Genomic DNA, 18,815 nt, shown 5'->3' with positions numbered 1-18,815 from the left:
GTGTTGAAAGTTCTCAGCAACCCTGCATCAAGAAAGTCTATTGGTGTGATTTTTCCAACAGCATTTGCTCACTTTATGTCTCTGTGTCACATTCTGGTAATTCTGACAATATTTCAGACTTTTTCATTATTATACTTGTTATGGTGATCTGTGATGAGTGATCTTTGATGTCACTGCTACAACTCGCTGCAGGCTCAGATGATGGTTAGCATATTTTTAGCGATAAAGTATTTTAATTAAGGATTGTACATAGACTTTTTTTAGATATAATGCTGTTGCACATTTAATAGACTACAGTACAATATAAACATAAGTTTTATATGCACTGGGAAACCAAAAAGTTGGTGTGACTCGCCTTATTGTGATATTTGCTTTATTCTGGTATTCTAGGACAGAACCTGCAGTATGTCTTAGGTCTGCCTTTGCTGTATTCCCTTCAAGAGTGGGATGGACCAGAAAGATGCACAGAGTAAACTTCAAGCAAATATTTAAAGTTCGGTGTGAGCTCCAGGTTTCTATCATTCCCGCAGCTGATCGACCTCTTGCCACCCCTGAGAATGGGTACCCACTCATGAGCCTCCTTCTCCTCCCACAGTTCACTAACGGTAAGGAAGGAGCTTTTACCTGTCTTCTTTTTCTCATCAACCTCTGCACGAGAAAAACATAGTTTCTCCTGGAGGGAAAAGATAGCTTTGTCACCATCTGGTCTGATTCCAAAGCCACCATATTGCAGGAATGAAAAGCTAGAGCTCCCAAGGATTCCGTTTGCTGTCGTGTAGCTCCCATCAGCACAGCTGCAGAGCGCCCAAGAGACAAAATCGCCATTCAGAAAGGAATCTAGGCAGCAGACTAGGCTTAGCAACCTGCAGACCTTCTCCCTCTGGGGTTACACCCACATGGAGCTGCTCCTCTTGTTCTTTTTCTTAGACCGAGCCTTCAAGGCTACTGGCCAGATGCATAGACAAAACAAGTTCAACATGCTGTTCAGCTGCTGGTGGCGAGATTGGAATTTCTCTCTCTCGACCTTTAGAAAACTCCAAACCCTGGTCACATGTGCCAAGCTGGCAGATGTGGTTCTCCTTGGCCCAAGCTGGGCTTCGGTAATGGATACAGAGCATCAGCTTCTCTTCTCTGGTTACCTTGAGCCAGGCATTGGCACAAGGCAGCATTGCCAGCAAACAGTATTTTGGTGCCATTTGTGAAAATTAACTTCCCTAATTACCTTACTCATACAAATGCACTCAGGATAAAGACATTAGGACAATTACCTAGAAAATTACTACCTTGGTAGAGTCCCTTGTGCCCCCTTTTTGCCTCTTAAATGCGCCAAGAACAAAATTGCTCTGATGACGTTGTTAGATCTCTGAGAGCAAATAACTGATGAATGAAAGGATGGTGCCACATGTTGGCTCTTTTAACCCTAATTTTAGCTCGTGGATTCTGCTCAGCACGGGGTGGCCAGGAAACGATTTTCTCCTTCCAGAGGGGAGCACTGGTAAGGATCAAAATGACTTCTTGGTACATATTCAAGCACCTTCTCGAGCACCAGGCTACACAGCAATTATGGCTAAATGAGTTTTGTATCAATTAGGACTGCTAGGAGGGTACTCTGGGGGGACCAGCAGGAGCCCTCCATTTCAGAAACAAGAGGTTATAAAATTTCATTTGTTTACTCAGCCTCCAAATGCAGCTTTATTATTATTATTTTTATGAACCTGGGTAACCTCCTGTAGCACCTCAGCAGCATGAGACATTTCTAGCCCCAGGGAATTTTACTTCCTCTCTTTGAAATCCCCTATGTACAAGTCTTGGTCATTCTTACCAGGATCAAAGATTCCTGGAAAATTTTCATTTCTTCCATGGTTTTACTTCACTTGACTATATTGTATGAGTGGATTTCTCTTGTGATGAATTGTACACCTTCCTCAAATTTTGTTCTATGTTCTTTGTGAGGTCAGGCCTGGAGAGAAGTCAGAAGGGATGGGGTGTGGTTCAGTGCTATTGGTACACAGAGGGGATGGTGTGTGCTTCCTGCAAAGAGTGGAGGTAAATTTGTATTGAGTTTAAATGAATGGTTTTCAACTCTGCTGCACTTTAGATTCATCTAGTGAATTTTTAAAAGGGCCAATGCCTGAGCCCCATCTCAAACCAGTTAAATTAATCTCTTCAGAAGTGAGGTCAAATTATGTCTAAAGTTCCCCAGATGATACTCATGTCAACCAGGGTTGAGAACAATTTATTCATTGCTTTCATAAATATACTCATCAGCTATTATGTGCCAGGCACTATTCTAGAGGCTGGGGATGTGGCAGTGAACAAGTCAGACAAAAATCTCTGCCTTCACAGAGCTTACATGCTGGTGGATTTTGACTGATGACACACAAATAAATCAGTAGCATTTGTGGTATATAAGTTGGTGACCAGTGTTAAGAAAAAAAAAATACAGGAAGGAAGGGAGATACAGCTTATAAAGGAATAAAGGAAGGAGGGAGAAGGTATTGCAACATTGCAGGGTATCCGAGGTTTCCTCATGAGAAAATGATACTGCACAGAGGCCTGAAGGAGGTAGAGGGAGAGTCTCTGAGCAGAGGAAACAGCAAATACAAAAGTCTTGAGGTGGGAGCATGGCTGTTTCAGGAAGAGCAAAGGGGCTAAAGCAGAGTGTAAACTACTGGTCTAAAGTAACAAAATCCACACTCTAGGTGTAAGATGAACTACTTATGGGAGGAAACCAAAAGACTGTGTATAGATGTGTGACTAACAATTTTGAGAGTACTCTGAACCAAATCAAGACAAGCTGGCTGTGACCGTAAAGAAGCAGGCCGGGATGTGATGACAAGCTAGTAAACTGATGTGGAGTATCTTCCATATTAGCCTATTTGCAGAAAGGATGTAATAGTAGGAGATGGGTCAATCTAGAAAACAAAGTAAGGAAGATGAAGGAAGCAAGGGTAAGAATGGCCCTCGATGCATTGGTGGTGGATGTAAGGATGCCTTGGGTTCTGAGAGGTCATGGCAAATGTGTGGTTAACATTTGAATCACGTAACTGACAGTCATCATTGTTCTCCAAGCTAACTAAAGAAATTGGTCTTTAATATATCTAATTCATAGGAAATGGTTGTGCTGATGAGCCAGTGTGAACATGGAGCTTACCTGTTATTTCTATGATAAATAAATTGCAATTGAGATTCCAGATATCAGTCTAAGTGAACTTTGTATGAGCTAGTTTCCCTGAGCCAGATTATTCCAGTATTAACTACTGAGATGGTAAAGACTACGAGTGAATTTGGGGCAACGCAAAAGCCCCATTGTTGGATCTCTCAGACCTCCTGGTCAGTGACCTGTCTGGCTGCTGACTTTGATTGCCATGTGATGCTCACATTTTCTATCCAAAGCTTCAGTACCCTGTTCAGCCCCTGTTTCGCTGCATGGCTGTTGTTTTTCCACAGTATAAATCAAAATAACACCTAATATTTTATCTCTCTCTTATAAGTAGTAAGAAAATCTGATGTGATAAAATATATTAAAGTAATTTTAAATGGTAAAATGATGTGTAAAACAAGGCATTATTTTTATTAACAATGATAAGAGTAAATCTAGGTAAATGGAAAGTTAGAAATCTGATTAAACTACCTGGTATTTACATAGGTCCAGATTAGATTCAGTGTCTCTTGTAGATAACTATATTTTTTATTTAAAAACTAACTCTGTGTATAGCTACATACAAAAATGTTTAGAAGGTTAATACACCAAAACATAAATAGTGGTTACATCTTGATAATAGGGTTTTAAATTTTTTTTAATTTTTTACATGAATGCAGTTATTTTTATGTTCTTTTTATATAAGATATAGATACCAATGTCTATATATTCTAAATATTTAATAGCATATTGTGAAGATGAAACAATGAGAGTTATTTTTAAAAGAATATCACCTCAGCTTTTCATGTAGTTGTTGACTAAGTGGAGTGCTTGAGCTGGCATCACTGGTAATGAGCTGGGTGATTAGGGCCATGAATCAGAGTTTTCAGATGTCAGCCAAAAAAAGGAGCATCTCTGAGCTTCTGAGCAACCAGGTCCTTGTGACTCAGGCTGCCTTTTGAACACACTACCCAACAAAGAAAACCATGGAACTGTTCCAGAGGCTATGCCTCTACTTAGAGGTTTCAAAGAGATGTTTTGTGTATTTTTTTCTTTTCTTTTGCGAATATCAACAGTTCCTCCAAAGAAAGGACAGAATTAAAACTGAGATAGGCGAATGTGAATTAGGTAGGCAGTAAAGACTTCTTGACTTCAGCGGAGGAATAATTGGCAGAAGAACTTGGTTCCGGCAAAGAAAATGAGTTGCTTCTCTTCTAGGAACTTCTCTTGCTGGGACACAGCCCAGCTCTGAAGGCAGCCTGAGAGAATGAGAGAGAAGGAAAAGAGAATAGATTGGGACCTTCCGTCTCTGTGAAGAGCAGCCCTGAAGTCAGCTAATAGAGCCGAGAGCATTCAAGCCTGTGGGCCAGAGCGCCAGGACACACCTGTAGCCAGTTAAATTGATTGGTTTGCTGCAGCAAGGGAGAACAGATGTTAATGGGGAAATGTGGGGTCTCTCAAAGGGAGCAGTTAGGGAAGGATTCTTATAGATTGTGGGAAGGCGGCGGGAGACAGAGTTGTCATAGGATGGTCTTTGCAGAGATTGTTTAGAATTCGTAAATTACAGGGTTGCTTGCTCAGTGGTTTAATCTTCAGAATACCTGGCTGTGCGGGGTTACTGTATGGTCAAGTTTTTTGGTAGTCATACAGGGTCTGTGAGTCAAGAATGAGCAGATGTTTAAAGAAAAAAGAGTTTGCATTGACATAGTTTTCTTCCACATTATGGTTTAGTGCAGTTGCTCTGTTTTGTGAGTCATGGTACAGTTCTGCAAATTATGGCTTCTGTTTCATTTCCACTAGGTGAACATATTTCAGGGATGGAATAGGGGGATAGGAAAGTGCTGAAAGAAATGGAGAGGAAGCAGGCACTTGAGCCTCCCATATGTGCTAAAGGATGATGCTTGTAAATTTTGTACATGTGCTCCTCTTTGTGCACTTATTCTCCCTCCAATGGTCTTTATTCAACAAACTGTTTTCTATTAGGAAAAAGCAATACACTCTAGGATATGTTTCCAGGAGTTAAAATAGGGCTTTCTTCCTCTTTTTTTGTCCTTTAAAGGAGTCAGATGTTGAACAAACCTCTCCATTTCTTCTGATCCATACAATCAGCCATATAGAACTTGGACTTTGTCCCTGTTCCCCGTTGATCCTATCAAACATAATACAGCCATCCTGCAGATGCCTGATAGGGACTCGTTACCCAAATGATCCTAAGACTTCCTGTTTGGGTCCATTCCCACCTCCAGGAGATATGCTTCTTGTGAATAAATCACTGTATCTTTTGTCAACATCCGCATTTTTTTCTCCTATCAAATATTTTACCCATTGGATCAGAAAACATGACCCATGAAATTGACCCTGCACGTATTTTTGCTTGTCTTTTCCAAAGTTAGCATCAGATGTGTCATGGTCTGAGCTACTCCGTATTCCTCCAGGCTATTCATTTGATGCAAAAAACGTGAGGATACAATTGGCATTTCTGTAACTTTCTCTTAGATCTTTCTTTAGCCTGAGAAACACCCCAGGGATGTAAAGGGTAATATGGAAACTCATTCTGATCTGTGTAAAGGAAGGGAAATAGAACTTGCCTGAAGGCCCAGACTGGGACCAAAATTAGGGACTAGAACACACAGTAATTTTCTGATTCCTGTTTCCTCTGCAGGCCTCTCAATTTGGATGTCATACTGTAGCCCTCAGTTTACTCTCTTCAGTATATTCACCGAGAATCATCACATACTAAGAAATCATTAAGGAGCCATGAGTAGTAACTATTTTTTGCAAATCTTCATAAATCTGCCACAAGAGGGAACTGGGGATAAGACGCAGGAGGAAGAGGCAGAAAGTCAAAGCATGGTTGTGGCCATTGGCCTTTTGGTAGGTTTTCCTTCATGACCTCACCCACCTTTTCTTGAGTTATGCACCTCGCAACACATTCATTCACTGTGGAAGATGGCAAGTTGCAGGTGGAAATGAGATGTGTTCTTCATTAGATTTCTCTCCTTTTTAAATAGGAAAAAAAATAACTATCTTGTTTCACTCCCTTACATGTTGGTGGTTGTTTCAGCATAAAACAAGTCAATAAAGAGAAATGAAAAAAAAATTACTCCAATAATAACCCCCCCCCCACTCTTGATTTTGAGCAGACCCAGAGCAGGCCAAGGACCTAGGGAGATCAAAGCACTGCTGTGACTGGGTTAGGGGGGCAGGGATTGGTCAGTGTAGGGTGAGTGATTTGTAACATAATTCTGGACTCTAAACTTTCATTTAATTTCTTTAAACAGCAGCTCCCCTGAATCACAGTACATTTGACATGAATGGAAGAAGGTTTTGTACAAGTGGAACAGGATGGTTCTAAACCCTGATCCTGGCGTTGAAAAATTGGCTCTTTGGGACTGAGATTTCCCTCATGGATTTGACAGATTTACAAAACAAAGTCACAGCCTCCTCTGATGCTAACAGCAACCTGGTTGCAGAGGAATTGGGGAAGTCTTCAGGAAAAGTCCCACTGCCAGGCAAACAAGTTACGGATCTGGCTCCCCAAGGCAGTCACAGATACCAGTTTCATGGGTGTAGGTGAAATACTGATTTGTTTTGCTTCAGTCCAAATAGAGGGTGGTTATTAGTGTCTTTTTACCTCCTAGAAAGATTTATTGAAAAAAAAATTTGAACATGACATGAATTTAGGACACTTTTAGTGCTCCGACACGTTGCTCCTGTCTGGAATGCCCCCTTTCCCACACCTGTTAAACTAATTTCTATTCAAACAGTTTTCCTCTATTATGCCATCCCTCCCCCACCCCCTCAGGTTGAGTCTATTACTCCATCCCCAAAGATCTGCCTCTTAATGGCCAGTGGGACTGTGAACTGCTTCAGAGATGCTTTTTATGCTTCTTATATCCACAGGCCTAATACATTACCTTGTTCATAGGCACTCAATAAAATTGACGGCCTCTCCATTCCTGTTAGTAATACTTCCAGGTCACCATCTGAAAGGGTGTTCCTGCCAAGGAGATTTCACACGATATCCATTGTCTTCTGGTTTGTAGGCCACAACTGGGAAGTTTTTTCCTTCTCAGAAGTTCAGGTTTGGAATTTTCACCTTGCACTTTACTCTTCAATAACTACTTGGGGAAAGGATAATTTCAAGTAGATCTTTAAAGAAAAAAATAGGGGCTGGGCTGGATGATTTCTCACTGACATCCTCAACTCCCTCCCTACCCTCAGGATGCCCAGCTCATGAAGAAAAACTGTGATGTAGGTAAGAGGACACTTGCGTGGGAGCCTGAGGCCTTTGCCCAGATCTGCCATTGACTAGCTCAGTTATTTGGATCATTGCTCCTTCCCTGGAACTTGGGTTTATCTATACACAGGAGGATTGGGTTCAGTGATGTCCAACTACAACTTCTAACTCAGACACTGGTCTTAAAATGTTAAGAGTCTCCATGTGTGTGAAATACCAAAGTTGGCAATCCAATGAATAGCTATTCTTCTAACCTTGGTTAGCAGATGGGTTCCTCGTCCTCCTGTTGTTTAGAAGTTCTTCATCATTATAATAATTGAGTGGGATGTTGATTTTAATCCTTTGACCTCTTTGCTCTCCACTGCTTTGGGGAAACTTGGCACTGATATTTGGTGGCTGGGCTCCTGGGGAGTTCTCTTATGTGCTGTTGCAGCATAGAAGTGAAGTGGAAAGGGCACTGGAAGAGAAGCCAGATATTCTGAGGTCTAGTTTGGCTCTGCCACTAACTAGCTCTGTGGTCCTGGGCTTGTCCATCCCCTCTTGGGGTCTCCATTTCCTCACCTGTTAATTGGGGGTATGAACTAGATGATCTTTATAATTCCTTACTCTTGTCTATGAATTCTAAGCAATATCTCCCTGGAGAGGGAGGGCTGAATGGAAACTTCATGTCACACTGCTCCAAATGCCAAACAATTAATTATGGAATTCCAGCAATCAACCCCCTCTCCCTGCTCCCTACCCCCTGCCTGCCTGCATTAATGGCATTTTCAGAGCCTTCTGTTTAGAACAACATGTCACTCCTAGACTAATTGGCATCTTTCCATCACTGTCAAAGGGAGTCAAAAGGGTCTCTTTACTAAGAACTCTCCTAATTCTCCTTTGTGGGGTGGGGTAGGTTATGTGCTCATCTTCTGACACTCCTCTCGTATCTGAAAGCCTGTCCTGCCTTTGCTGTCCTTGGTTCCTGTCTCTTCAGGATGTGTGCTCATTTGAGAAATCCCACCAAACAGAATAGCTTTCTATGTCATTTGATATGCATGGAATTTACCAGGCCAGCTTCTAAGCATGTGCTAAGAAAGACTGAAGCTCAAGAAGGGAAACGAGGAAGGTACCCTTTCCTGTTAGTTCCAGTATCATGTAGGGTTAAGGGATGTGGACTCTGGCAGACAACTGCCTTGGTTTGAATCTTTATTTGCCACTGAGTCAGCCATGTGGCAGAGTGAAATCTGTTTTCTGTGTGTCTATTTTCTTATCTGTGAAATGGGACTAGTAAATTAAAAGTACCAGCCTAACAAGATTAATGAAATAATATGTTAATTAGTATGGGGTTTAACACAGGATAGCTTTAAATATTAGAATTATGATGTCTGACATTATTTTTGGCCAATCAACATTTGCAATGTGCCCCTTCTGCTGGTGACACCAGTTGTCTTTCTTAGTTTGGTAGCAGCTCATTTCTGCTCACTCCCTTGAGTCCTTGTCCCTCTAGGCTCCTTTATCATGACTCCTATGAGACCTCGCTGTTGTGGACGATTATTTAGGAAAGTGCTTTTCTGTTAGGGGGACCCTCCTCCCAACACTTCCCACCCACTCAGGGATGCTGGAACTCCTGACCTGAGCAACTGGGCAGCTTATGGCTACCCTTTGTAGGAGAGAAGAACCTTAACCATGGAAGGGGTTTTAATCATCACTTCAGATGTGCACCAAGAAGCATGAGGTACACAACCTACACACATTTAAAGCGTCTCATGCTGCTCGAAGAGGGGAGATATGGCCCTCATTTATAGAACTTGCGGAACAGAGGCCTAGTCTGTGTTCATCTTTTGCTGACCAGTTCTATATTTTACTTTCCCTGTTTCTCTTCCTTTAATACCAACAGCTGGAACTGTGCAGCGTGCAGCAAAAGGAATTAAGACTTTCTTATGATGATGGGGAAGCAGAAGCAATTCATTTAATGTGTTTTATCGATTGTGTAGCACATTTACTCTGTGGGTTCAAGGCATCACATGTCCGTTCTCCTGAAGGCAAGTCCAAATCACTTACAGCATCTTTACAGAAATTCAAAATTAAATGGAAATATGACTATGAAGCCATCAGCTAAAAAGCATTGGCTCCTCATGGGGGATTCTGCTTTTTTTTTTTTTCTCTCTCTCTCTCTCATTTGTATCATCTTTCATAGCAGTGTCCTTGAAGAAGTCTCCGTTGGGCCTTCCCTACAGATCTTAGAAGGCCAGCTTTGGTAAGAGGCAGTAAAAATACCCAGACCATAGAATTAAATTGAACAAGATACCTGATTTAGAGCAATGCATCACCAGGGGTAAGCAAGCAAGCATTTGAAAACCAAACTAGACTGTATATTTGTAAAAATCAAAACGTGTTTAACAACACTCAAATTATGGAAACACTATGTGTTTGGTTCCCATTAATGTATCCAGGATGAATATTGTGGTGGTAACGTCTGTGAGGACCCGCCTAACAATGCTGGTGGTTATCTGGGAATCGCTATGTAGGCCAGCCATCTGTAGGAAACATGCAAATTACAATCAAGGTAAGAAACCACAGTAGCATCTAGAAATTTGGAACTGGGTGTCAGTTCTGGGAATTACTGATGATGCCAGAAATTGGAGGTATGGGAAATAGGATGGAATGTGGCTTCAGGATGGCTGGAACAAGGGGCTTAGGCCTAAGATGATATGTCACAATAGGACGACAAAGTCCACTCTCAGATGATCCACTTACGAGGCCTGGGAGCAGCCCTGACATAGACTCTTATTCCAGATAAGAATTTTCGTGTGTGTGTTAATGGTGACTATAGATACTTGCAAGAACTAATTTCTCGTGGATCGGGGTAGACGGAGAGGAACTAGAGCAAAGGAAAAGGAGCAACAATGGAGGCCCTGAGAGATTCTAACCACTTAAAAACTAATGTTCTTTCCTGCCTACTCCTAACTCTTTGCCAAAAGACCAACAGCTGGGCCCATGCTGCTGAGGAGTTGAGACTTCCTCACGGAAGGAAGACGACTGAAAGCGATTCATTTAATGCACGTTTTGATCATGCAACTTCCTGGGTTCAAGTTAGCACGTGTTCGTTCTCCTGAGGGCAAGCTCAAATCATCCTTTGGTCTCCTTACAGAATCTTTCTCTTCCACAGCAGGGAGTGAGGGAAGGATGGGGAGTGTGTGCGTGTGCGTGTGAGAGAGAGAGAATGAATTGAAAGAAATCAGTATTTTAAGAGGAAAAGTGAGATCTGGAGAAGGACAGACTGCCAATATAATGCAGTCTTTAGAAAAGAGGTTCTGGAAATTTCAGGGTCTGGAGTAGGGAAAATAATCTTTTAGAAGGCTTTGGATATGTTGTTGCCCGATACCAAAGAAACAGCCCACAAAAGGTCTTATTTTCCATCAGAAAGGTTTATGAGATAGCCTCTGAGGAAAGAGACTGTGGCTAGCTTATGGATGACTGACAGGACTCAGAAGAAAAGACTTTTTAGGATGAAGGGCAGCTGGGCTGGGAAGGAGCTAAGCTCTACATGCAGTATAAACTCGAGACCTGCTAAATTTTACCTGCCTTGTGCTCCAGAATATTCAGGATCTGGAGGGGAAACTCCTTTAGCTACAAAGGAAGGATTGAGAAAGTGATTTTGCAGATTATTCCCTTCAGCAGGGCAAGGGGCACTGAAGAGGATTAAGGAAGAGGAGATGGGCACCACTGGGTGTTGGCTGACTTGGTCTGCACGGAGGGCAAGGATTGTGCAGGAGGGTCACTGGATTTGGGAGCCTGAGTCTCCTTCAGTTGCAGAAGTTGGTTGGGCTGGCCGGTGCGGACCACTTCGTTTTCTATTCCCGGTACTTTAGCTGTTGGTAATTTACAGGTGCAACGACTTAGATCCTGATTGCCCAGAAGTCTCTGGGTACCTTAAACCAATTACAACTCTTCACTCCTATTACAGATTTTAAAATGTATCTGGGATAATGTCAAACAGCATGGAGAAAAGACTTTGGGCCTCAAATAAAGCGCCGGTGACCTCCTTACCCTCAATTTTCCCTGGATGTCAGGACACCCCTCCACAGGGTGAAGGAGTTTATAAATTTAATCTGGTTGTTCATAGCAGAGTTGAATGGAGGGACCAATCAGTTGTCACTTGGGGCAGTGACAAGCTCTCAGCCTGTCAGTAATGGGCAATGAAGCACAAGCTGCCATTAGATACATCCTTGTCACCTGAGGAGGAAGGAAAGAGGTGGAGGAATCCTCCCAGGAGTGCCTTGGTGAGGCTGGTTTTCACAGACGTTGAGAGGAAATGAGCTCACTCCCTAAGCAGTGAGAGAGTCCCCCCCCCCCCACCGCGCAGTCAACAGATTCCTGGTCAACCATGCTTTTAGGCGCTGTCAGAATCCTTTTGGCAGCTGTGATTCTACTCTCTCTCTGTCTCCCTTTAGATCTCAGAACACACAGTTGTCTACAAGGAGCCTCTTGTGTACCCTTTTTATTCAAAATGTGGTCCACAAATCAGTAGCCTCAGCATCACCTGGGAGCCTGTTAGAGACGCAGAATCTCAGGTCCAGCTCAGACCTCTTGGATCAGAATCTGCATTTCAATGAGGTTTTCAGGTGATTTGCATGGATATTAATGACTGTTGTATGGAATTCTCTAAATATCCAGTTTTACTGGAAACCATCCTACACATGATGTGGCTACTCCTTGGACAAACGGCAGTGACTTCCTTTTATGTAATATGAATATAAACTCTTTCAGCCAATTCAGCTGGACTGGATCAGGTAACAAGAGAACATCAGTTGCCTCCAGCACCCAGCTTCCCAAACACAAATCGAAGAGCAAGGAAATGCAAGGAACCACTCAGCTTCTTTTAGGCTTGAAACCTGATTCCTCCCAGACTCAGGGTCAATGTTATTTTTATGGCCCAGTTGAATTGTTCATCTGCCAGAGCATGTGTGTGCATGTGAGAGTGTGTGTGTGTGTGTGTGTGTGTGTGTGTGTGTGTGTGTATGTATTGCCCACATAAACCTAAGCATTCCATTGGGCAATTAGGTAATTTCTAGATGAGGCAATGTGCTCCATCTCTTTGCAGCATCTCTTCCCTTTCATTTCTTGAAAAAAATTTATGGTGCCTTTTGCTGCAGGCACATGTTCCGTGAGAAGACAGAGCAAATAACAAATTAGGGGAAGTGAAACTGTTGTAGTACAGCTGCCTTCCCCTCTCTGTGCTCTTCCCCACCAGTTCCCACTTGTTCTCACCAACCCTTGCTCAGTGCATCCCCGCTCAACTCGCTGTCAGATCGCTTACTCCGAAGGAGGACTTGGAAGTGTCACGCCGTGAAGACGAATTCACTGCCCCATCCTTTTTCCTTATCCATAGGAAGCTGGTGGAGCTGAGAGGCCCTGTAGGCTTGTCTGGGAGGGAGGGCATTGGAAATGCAGAGGCTCACAGCCCTGGAGAAAACACGGAACTCGGGAGTTCATCTGGAGTTCATCCTTGTACTTCTTGTCCTTTCTTCTGCCCCATTGATCCTCAATCAACTTAGTAATCAAGATCCCAAGTGTGGCAGAGTCTCCCCACTTCTTCCTCTGGTCACATTCTAGCCACTATCAGAGCCCTGTCTGAAAGTCATTGCATTTGCTCATTCAAACACTAACTGAGCTTTAGTGAGGTACTTGCTGCTGTTCTGTCTGTTCCAAATACATGAATAAATGAGGCAGGATCCTGCCACTTGCACCTCAGTATAGAATAATGAAATGAGTGTGGGCTTTGGGACCACAATGGACTGGACTTGAATTCTGACTTTGACCCTGACTCTGACTTTGAAAATGTATGGTCAAGTTGCTTGAACTCTGCAAGCCTCATTACTTCTGCGAGCCAATCTTCTCTTAAAAATGAGATTGTAAATATCTTAAAAATAATAACATGACACAGACTTCTTTTATATCTTATTAGGCACATATTAGCTGCTTAATAAATGCTAAACTAAATCATATTTTGAGTGCAATTTAAAAATCAATATGATGTAGGAAAATCTGCATCCCAGCTGTGCTACCAAGTAGCTGAAAGTCTTTAGATAAATCATTTAACATCAGGGTATTGTATATGTAAAAAGAAGAAATTGGAAAATTTCAGAGATGCTTTCTAGAAATTCTCACATGTGATTCTTCTCTAGGATTCCAAGCTTTGGTGAAATATTATACTACTCTTCTATAACTGATGCCATATTCATAATTCACTAAGATTTGTGTGTGTTTAAATATATATAGTATATGTGTACCTATATACATATAAAATACATCTTAATAGTACATATATTTATTTTTAGCCACTTTCTATACAAGGTTGAAAGTTCATAAGCTATTTCAGAAGATTAAAGACACAAGATATCTTAGAATAAAGAAGACTTGGGACTTTAATACAGAATTTCCCAAGCTTATCTTAATCCCTTCTTTTTTTATATATAATGCTAGTTATAACTTAGCTTTCCCTAGCACATTCAACTCAAAGTTGCAATAGACGCTTGGCCTTCTACTTTTTAAAGTTTCAGATTGGATTGTTTGGCTTTCCAAGTTCCATTTCATGTAGTAATTTTTAATTTTGCTAAGTCACCAGTGTGTATCATGCGACAGACTAGTGAGTGGGACAGAGTCACCATAGCTAATGACCGAACCCAGCTGACTCTCCTGCCCATCACTCCACTTACTGTCACTACCAACTCCTCATATTGGCATATTTGCTACACTGTGGATTTGCAGTGATCTTGTACTGCAGTCCTCAAGAGCATCAGGAGTTAAATGTGAATATTTCTGCTTTTGGATGCAGGCTCCTGTGTTAGGCCACTGGAGCCCATACTAAAGATGGATCATCATTCTTCTACTCAAGGCATTAATATTCTGTTAGAGAAATGTGGGCAGATAATCAGCAAGCGCTTTCAACCTCATTGGTAAAATTCCAACTTTCATGAATTGTGAGACATATACCAGTAAAATATGTAGTGACTTAAAAAAAAATCCTGACATTTGGTCAGCAAAGTCCAAGACTTTTCCTTTTAGAAATGACCTAACCACATATCCCTAATGCAGAAACCCATCCTGGCACTTCTGTTAAGGTAAGCTTTCTGCAATGTGATGGGATTATTTCCCAAGTGCGCCTGGTCTCTGGACCAAACTGTGAGAGGAAGAAAGATAAAGACAGTTTTTGAAAGCAGAGCCTATTTCAGAGACTGAAGTGTGACCATCATTTCACATCTCCAAGTGATTTCTTCTCAACTATCCCCCGTTCCTTGTCTTGACACATTGGACCTGGGGGTTCCAATGATGATTATGGAGAATCACAAAAAGAAGAAACTGTTTCTCAATTCAAATGATATGGACCTGGTTGGAGACAAAACTGATTATTGGCCTCCACTGTTCAGCAACTAATGAAGTTAATTTTTTAAGGAGGGTTACAAGTGAAATACTGCAGTCACTCTTCAGTGTCCTGGCTCACCAGAATATTAAATGAGCCAGACTTAGGTCTTTGGAATTTCCGCAAGAGATTGTCCTTGGAGAAGCTGGAGTGGATGATGCAAAGGCTAAGCGCTTCTTCACAGAAATGCTACAATATGTCTTGAATTGTTTTATTGTCTTTGCATGATAGCCAAGAAACATGTGGCCAGCAGCCTGTAACAAGCTCTCTTATTTTCAACATAGCAAATGATAATTCTTGAACTTGAATGCCATGTGGAATTGAGATTGAAAGACAGAATTCATAGCAAGTCAATTATTGATTTTAATTATTTTTAAATTTTTGGGGGGAGCAGGTAATTAGGTTTATTCATTTATTTTTAGAGGGGGTGCTGGGGATTGAACCCAGGACCTGGTGCATAGTAAGCATGCACTTTACCAGTTGAGCTATCCTCCCCTGTCCAAAATTATTGATCTTTAAATGAAGAAAGAAAGTCATGGCCATAAGGACTCTGTAAGTTTTGCAAACCATCCTCTAGCCGTTGAAGCTCCTTCGGTCACCAGAAAAATGACAGAAGGCTGACTTATAGTGACTTCAGTTTGCAGAGATTGTTTCATCCATCATACTCGTGACTCTGGTTTCTCTTGATAATATTATTGATGATCAGTTGGGGATATTACTTATGACGGATGAAGCCTAAAAGAGCTAGCAGAGAATTTGGTGAGCATAGGTAACATAGAAATGAGAAGCTAGGTAGATAGAGGATTCCAGAATCACTAGGTTTCCTGCAGTTAATGTCTAGATAATCTAACGTAAAGGTAAGTAAGTCTGGAGAGCTAATGTACAGCATGCTGACAGTAGTTAATAAAATGGTATTGAGACTGGAAATTTGCTATGAGGGTAGATTTCAGGTGCTCTTATCACTAAAGAAAAGGTAGCTACATAAGGAGAAGATACGTTACTTAGTTGACCCTAATAATCACTTCATTGTGTTAAGTGTATCTCGAACCATCATGTTGTACACTTTAAATATATACAGTTTTTATTTAAAAATTAGTACATCAAAACAAAATCATTATATTTCCAAACTTTTCAGATGAGGATAGAACTGAGCTAGAACTTCCTTGATTAGGTCCAGTCCTGCTCTACAGGAGTAGCTCCATGGCACTTGGCTCTGCGTTCTGTTGGTTATAGTGAGGCACAGGGCCATCCTTCATTCAGTGAGAGAGGGCACTACTCAAGGGCTTGGATATCATGTGTGTGGTTCATTCGGGCATTTTTGGAGAACAGCTATCACAGTGAGATAAAGCATCCTGTGTACCCTACTGAGAGAGATGTCTATTGCTACTTTAAAGAGAGTGAGAGGGGATGTAATGGACAGCCTGGTGACTATACTTAATAATGCTGTACTGCTTATTTGAAAGTTGCCAAAAGATTAGATCTTAAAAGTTCTTATCACAAAAAGGTTGGAACTCAATGTGTTGCTGGATGTTAACTAGACTTACTGCTGGTGATCACTTTGTAATATATACAAATACCAAACCATCGTGTTATACACTTGAAACTAATATAATGTTATATGTCAATTATACCTCAATATTTTGAAAAGCAAAAAAAAAAAAAAAAGGAAGAAAAGAGTGAGAGAAAAAAGCCTTTATTTTTCTGTGTGAACTTGATACTACACTGGCCATAAACTTCAAGATGTTATTAAGGTTAGTTGCCCAATTTGGTAAGTAATGAGAGCTGAGCTTGTCTTATAATTCTACTACTTATAAGTGTAACCTTGGATAGTCACTTAATCCCTGTAAGTGTTATTATCCCAATTTGAAAAAAAGACATAAACTAGGTAGCTCATACGGTTATTGTGAGGATTAAACGAGATAGTGTGTGTTAAATACTCTGCCCAATGATGGGCATTCTGTAGACGCTCTAGACATGACAGTTTGAAAGCATCGTTTACAAGAAACATGCTGAGATAGAAGGATTTTAGGAATGGTCTGAAGTTCTGTGTTCATAAAATTCAAACTTGCATGGACAGTTAATACAAAATAGGGGGTAAGGGACTTAGATTTTTGAGAAATTAACTTTATTGAGATCATAGTGTTCTCGTGCAAGTACCCAGTTCTCTATTTCTGTGGATGATGATTAGAATTCCCCTACAGAGAATGCAGGCCACCATCTTAGGCAAGGGTAATCCTATTAGTTAAGGAAGAAGGAAGAGTTTTGCCAGTTGAGCAGCCTGTAAGTATGGCATGTATCCCTGGACATTGACAGTCTTCCAGTCTAAGAGCCAGTAATCAACTAGCAAGTAAGTCACTCCTGATATTATACAGTACTTTTCTTTCATCCTCTCCCAAGTCTTTAGGAATTTCCTTAAAGGTATAGCTTGTTCTCTGCTTTGCTGTGAGAATTAACGGAAAGATCTGTTTTTCTCTAGGAGAACATAGTACTCTTGCCTTCATTCCTGAGGCCAGTGAGATATCAGTCACATTTAAAGCAACAACAGTAGTTCTGAAGTTGAAGGACCCAACTGGCCAAGACAGAGGCAGTAACAAACATGGCTACAGCGGAGAGTATGAGTGACCACTGCCTGGTGAACTTGCTCAGAGACACTAGAGAAATGGGAACCCCAGAAATTGGCAAAAGTTTAGTTCAGTCATCACAATTTGGTTAGTAACTGAAATCTAATCTGGCTTTATACTCAAAAATGATAAAGCTTGTACATACCACTTATGTATGGCTGTATTCATTATGGACCTACCACAAGGGAGTAAAATCAGGTTGGACATTGTACCAGAAAATACTGGGCAATGGAAAGGGTTAAACAGGAATTAAACGCTTTATCAAGAGTGAACCAGAGGTTCCATAGTATTTACCCACATGACTGTGATTTCATAGTGTCTCTGTGTGTGTGTGTGTGTGTGTGTGTGTGTGTGTGCATATGTGCAATTATGGATTTTCCTAACAAAATCCCTTGTTTTACTGAACAGAATAGGCAGAAAGAAATTTAAGCTTTTCTTGATGAGAGAGGGTCGTAAGCACACATACCAGTTAATGTACTAGGACGTAGTACAGAGATCTCTTAGACTTGTTTTAGTGATAGAGGGTGTAGTTTATCTTTTCCTTTAATTATCCTCATGTCACTTGTATGTCCAAAGCTTGATGATTCTTCCACAGCCTCCCTTGTTGTTTTCAGATGTCAGTTCACATAGTGTTGGCTTCTAGGAGTTTCCTACCCTCCATCCCTAACTACTTGACATCTGTTGTAGACTATAGCTTGGGAGGAATTAGATATTGTTGAAGGAAATTAGATTATAAAATCTTGTTATATTATTTTAAAGTTAATCCTCTGAAGGTAGCCCAATGTCTCTTCCATAAAACGTGTATGGTCTTTATGAGTTTTTCCTGTGTGTTTTCTGTTATGTCCAGCTTAACAGCTATATTATGGATAATTTTGATTCCCAGAAGGCAGACCAGTGGGTTAGGAGTGCATTTTTATACTTCACTAATAACTCTTGGTTGTAAAACAATTTGTATGGCAAACAGACAGTTAAGCACAGTGGTAGGGACTGTCGTATCAAGTGTTCTATTCATCACATAAATATAAGTCAATTGATTCCCAGAGTCCCTGTAAGAGACATAGTGGACTTTAGTGTAAGCCAGTATTTCCGAATCACAAGTGTGAACTCACGTGTTGAACCAACTTTACTTCTGACCCCCTGCATGTGACATCAGAGAAACAGAAAGGTGCCACCACCTCAATGAGGGAAACAAGCAACCAGATAAAGCTGCCAGTGTAACCTGACCCTCCTTTTTGCACCTTTGTTGGCACATGCTGCAAGGGCCTGTTAATAGCTTGTATTACAAAAATCCTCAGAACTGCATCCCAGTTTAGAATCTTTAGAAGAAGAAACATAGTTAATTAAAAAAAAATGTGTAGGGGCTGGGCAGCTTTGGTACAATAATATGGCCTGGAGTTTGGTGAGTTA

The 18,815-nt window shown here is 41.2% G+C and overlaps 1 long non-coding RNA gene across 1 annotated transcript in view; it reads left to right on the top strand.

Moving 5' to 3' along the window:
- Nucleotides 1–404: 404 nt before the first annotated feature.
- The window catches only part of LOC140688607 (uncharacterized), a 74,267-nt gene continuing 55,856 nt past the window's right edge, over nt 405–18,815 (top strand). The window contains exon 1 of the long non-coding RNA XR_012063305.1: nt 405–605. This is a non-coding gene — a long non-coding RNA (uncharacterized lncRNA). The remainder of the gene's footprint in view (nt 606–18,815) is intronic.

Source organism: Vicugna pacos, chromosome 23 (genome assembly GCF_048564905.1).
Source record: "Vicugna pacos chromosome 23, VicPac4, whole genome shotgun sequence".
NCBI classification, from domain to species: Eukaryota; Metazoa; Chordata; class Mammalia; order Artiodactyla; family Camelidae; genus Vicugna; species Vicugna pacos.
Note: the sequence above shows the minus strand (reverse complement) of the source record. Positions and strands in the feature narration are given on the sequence as shown.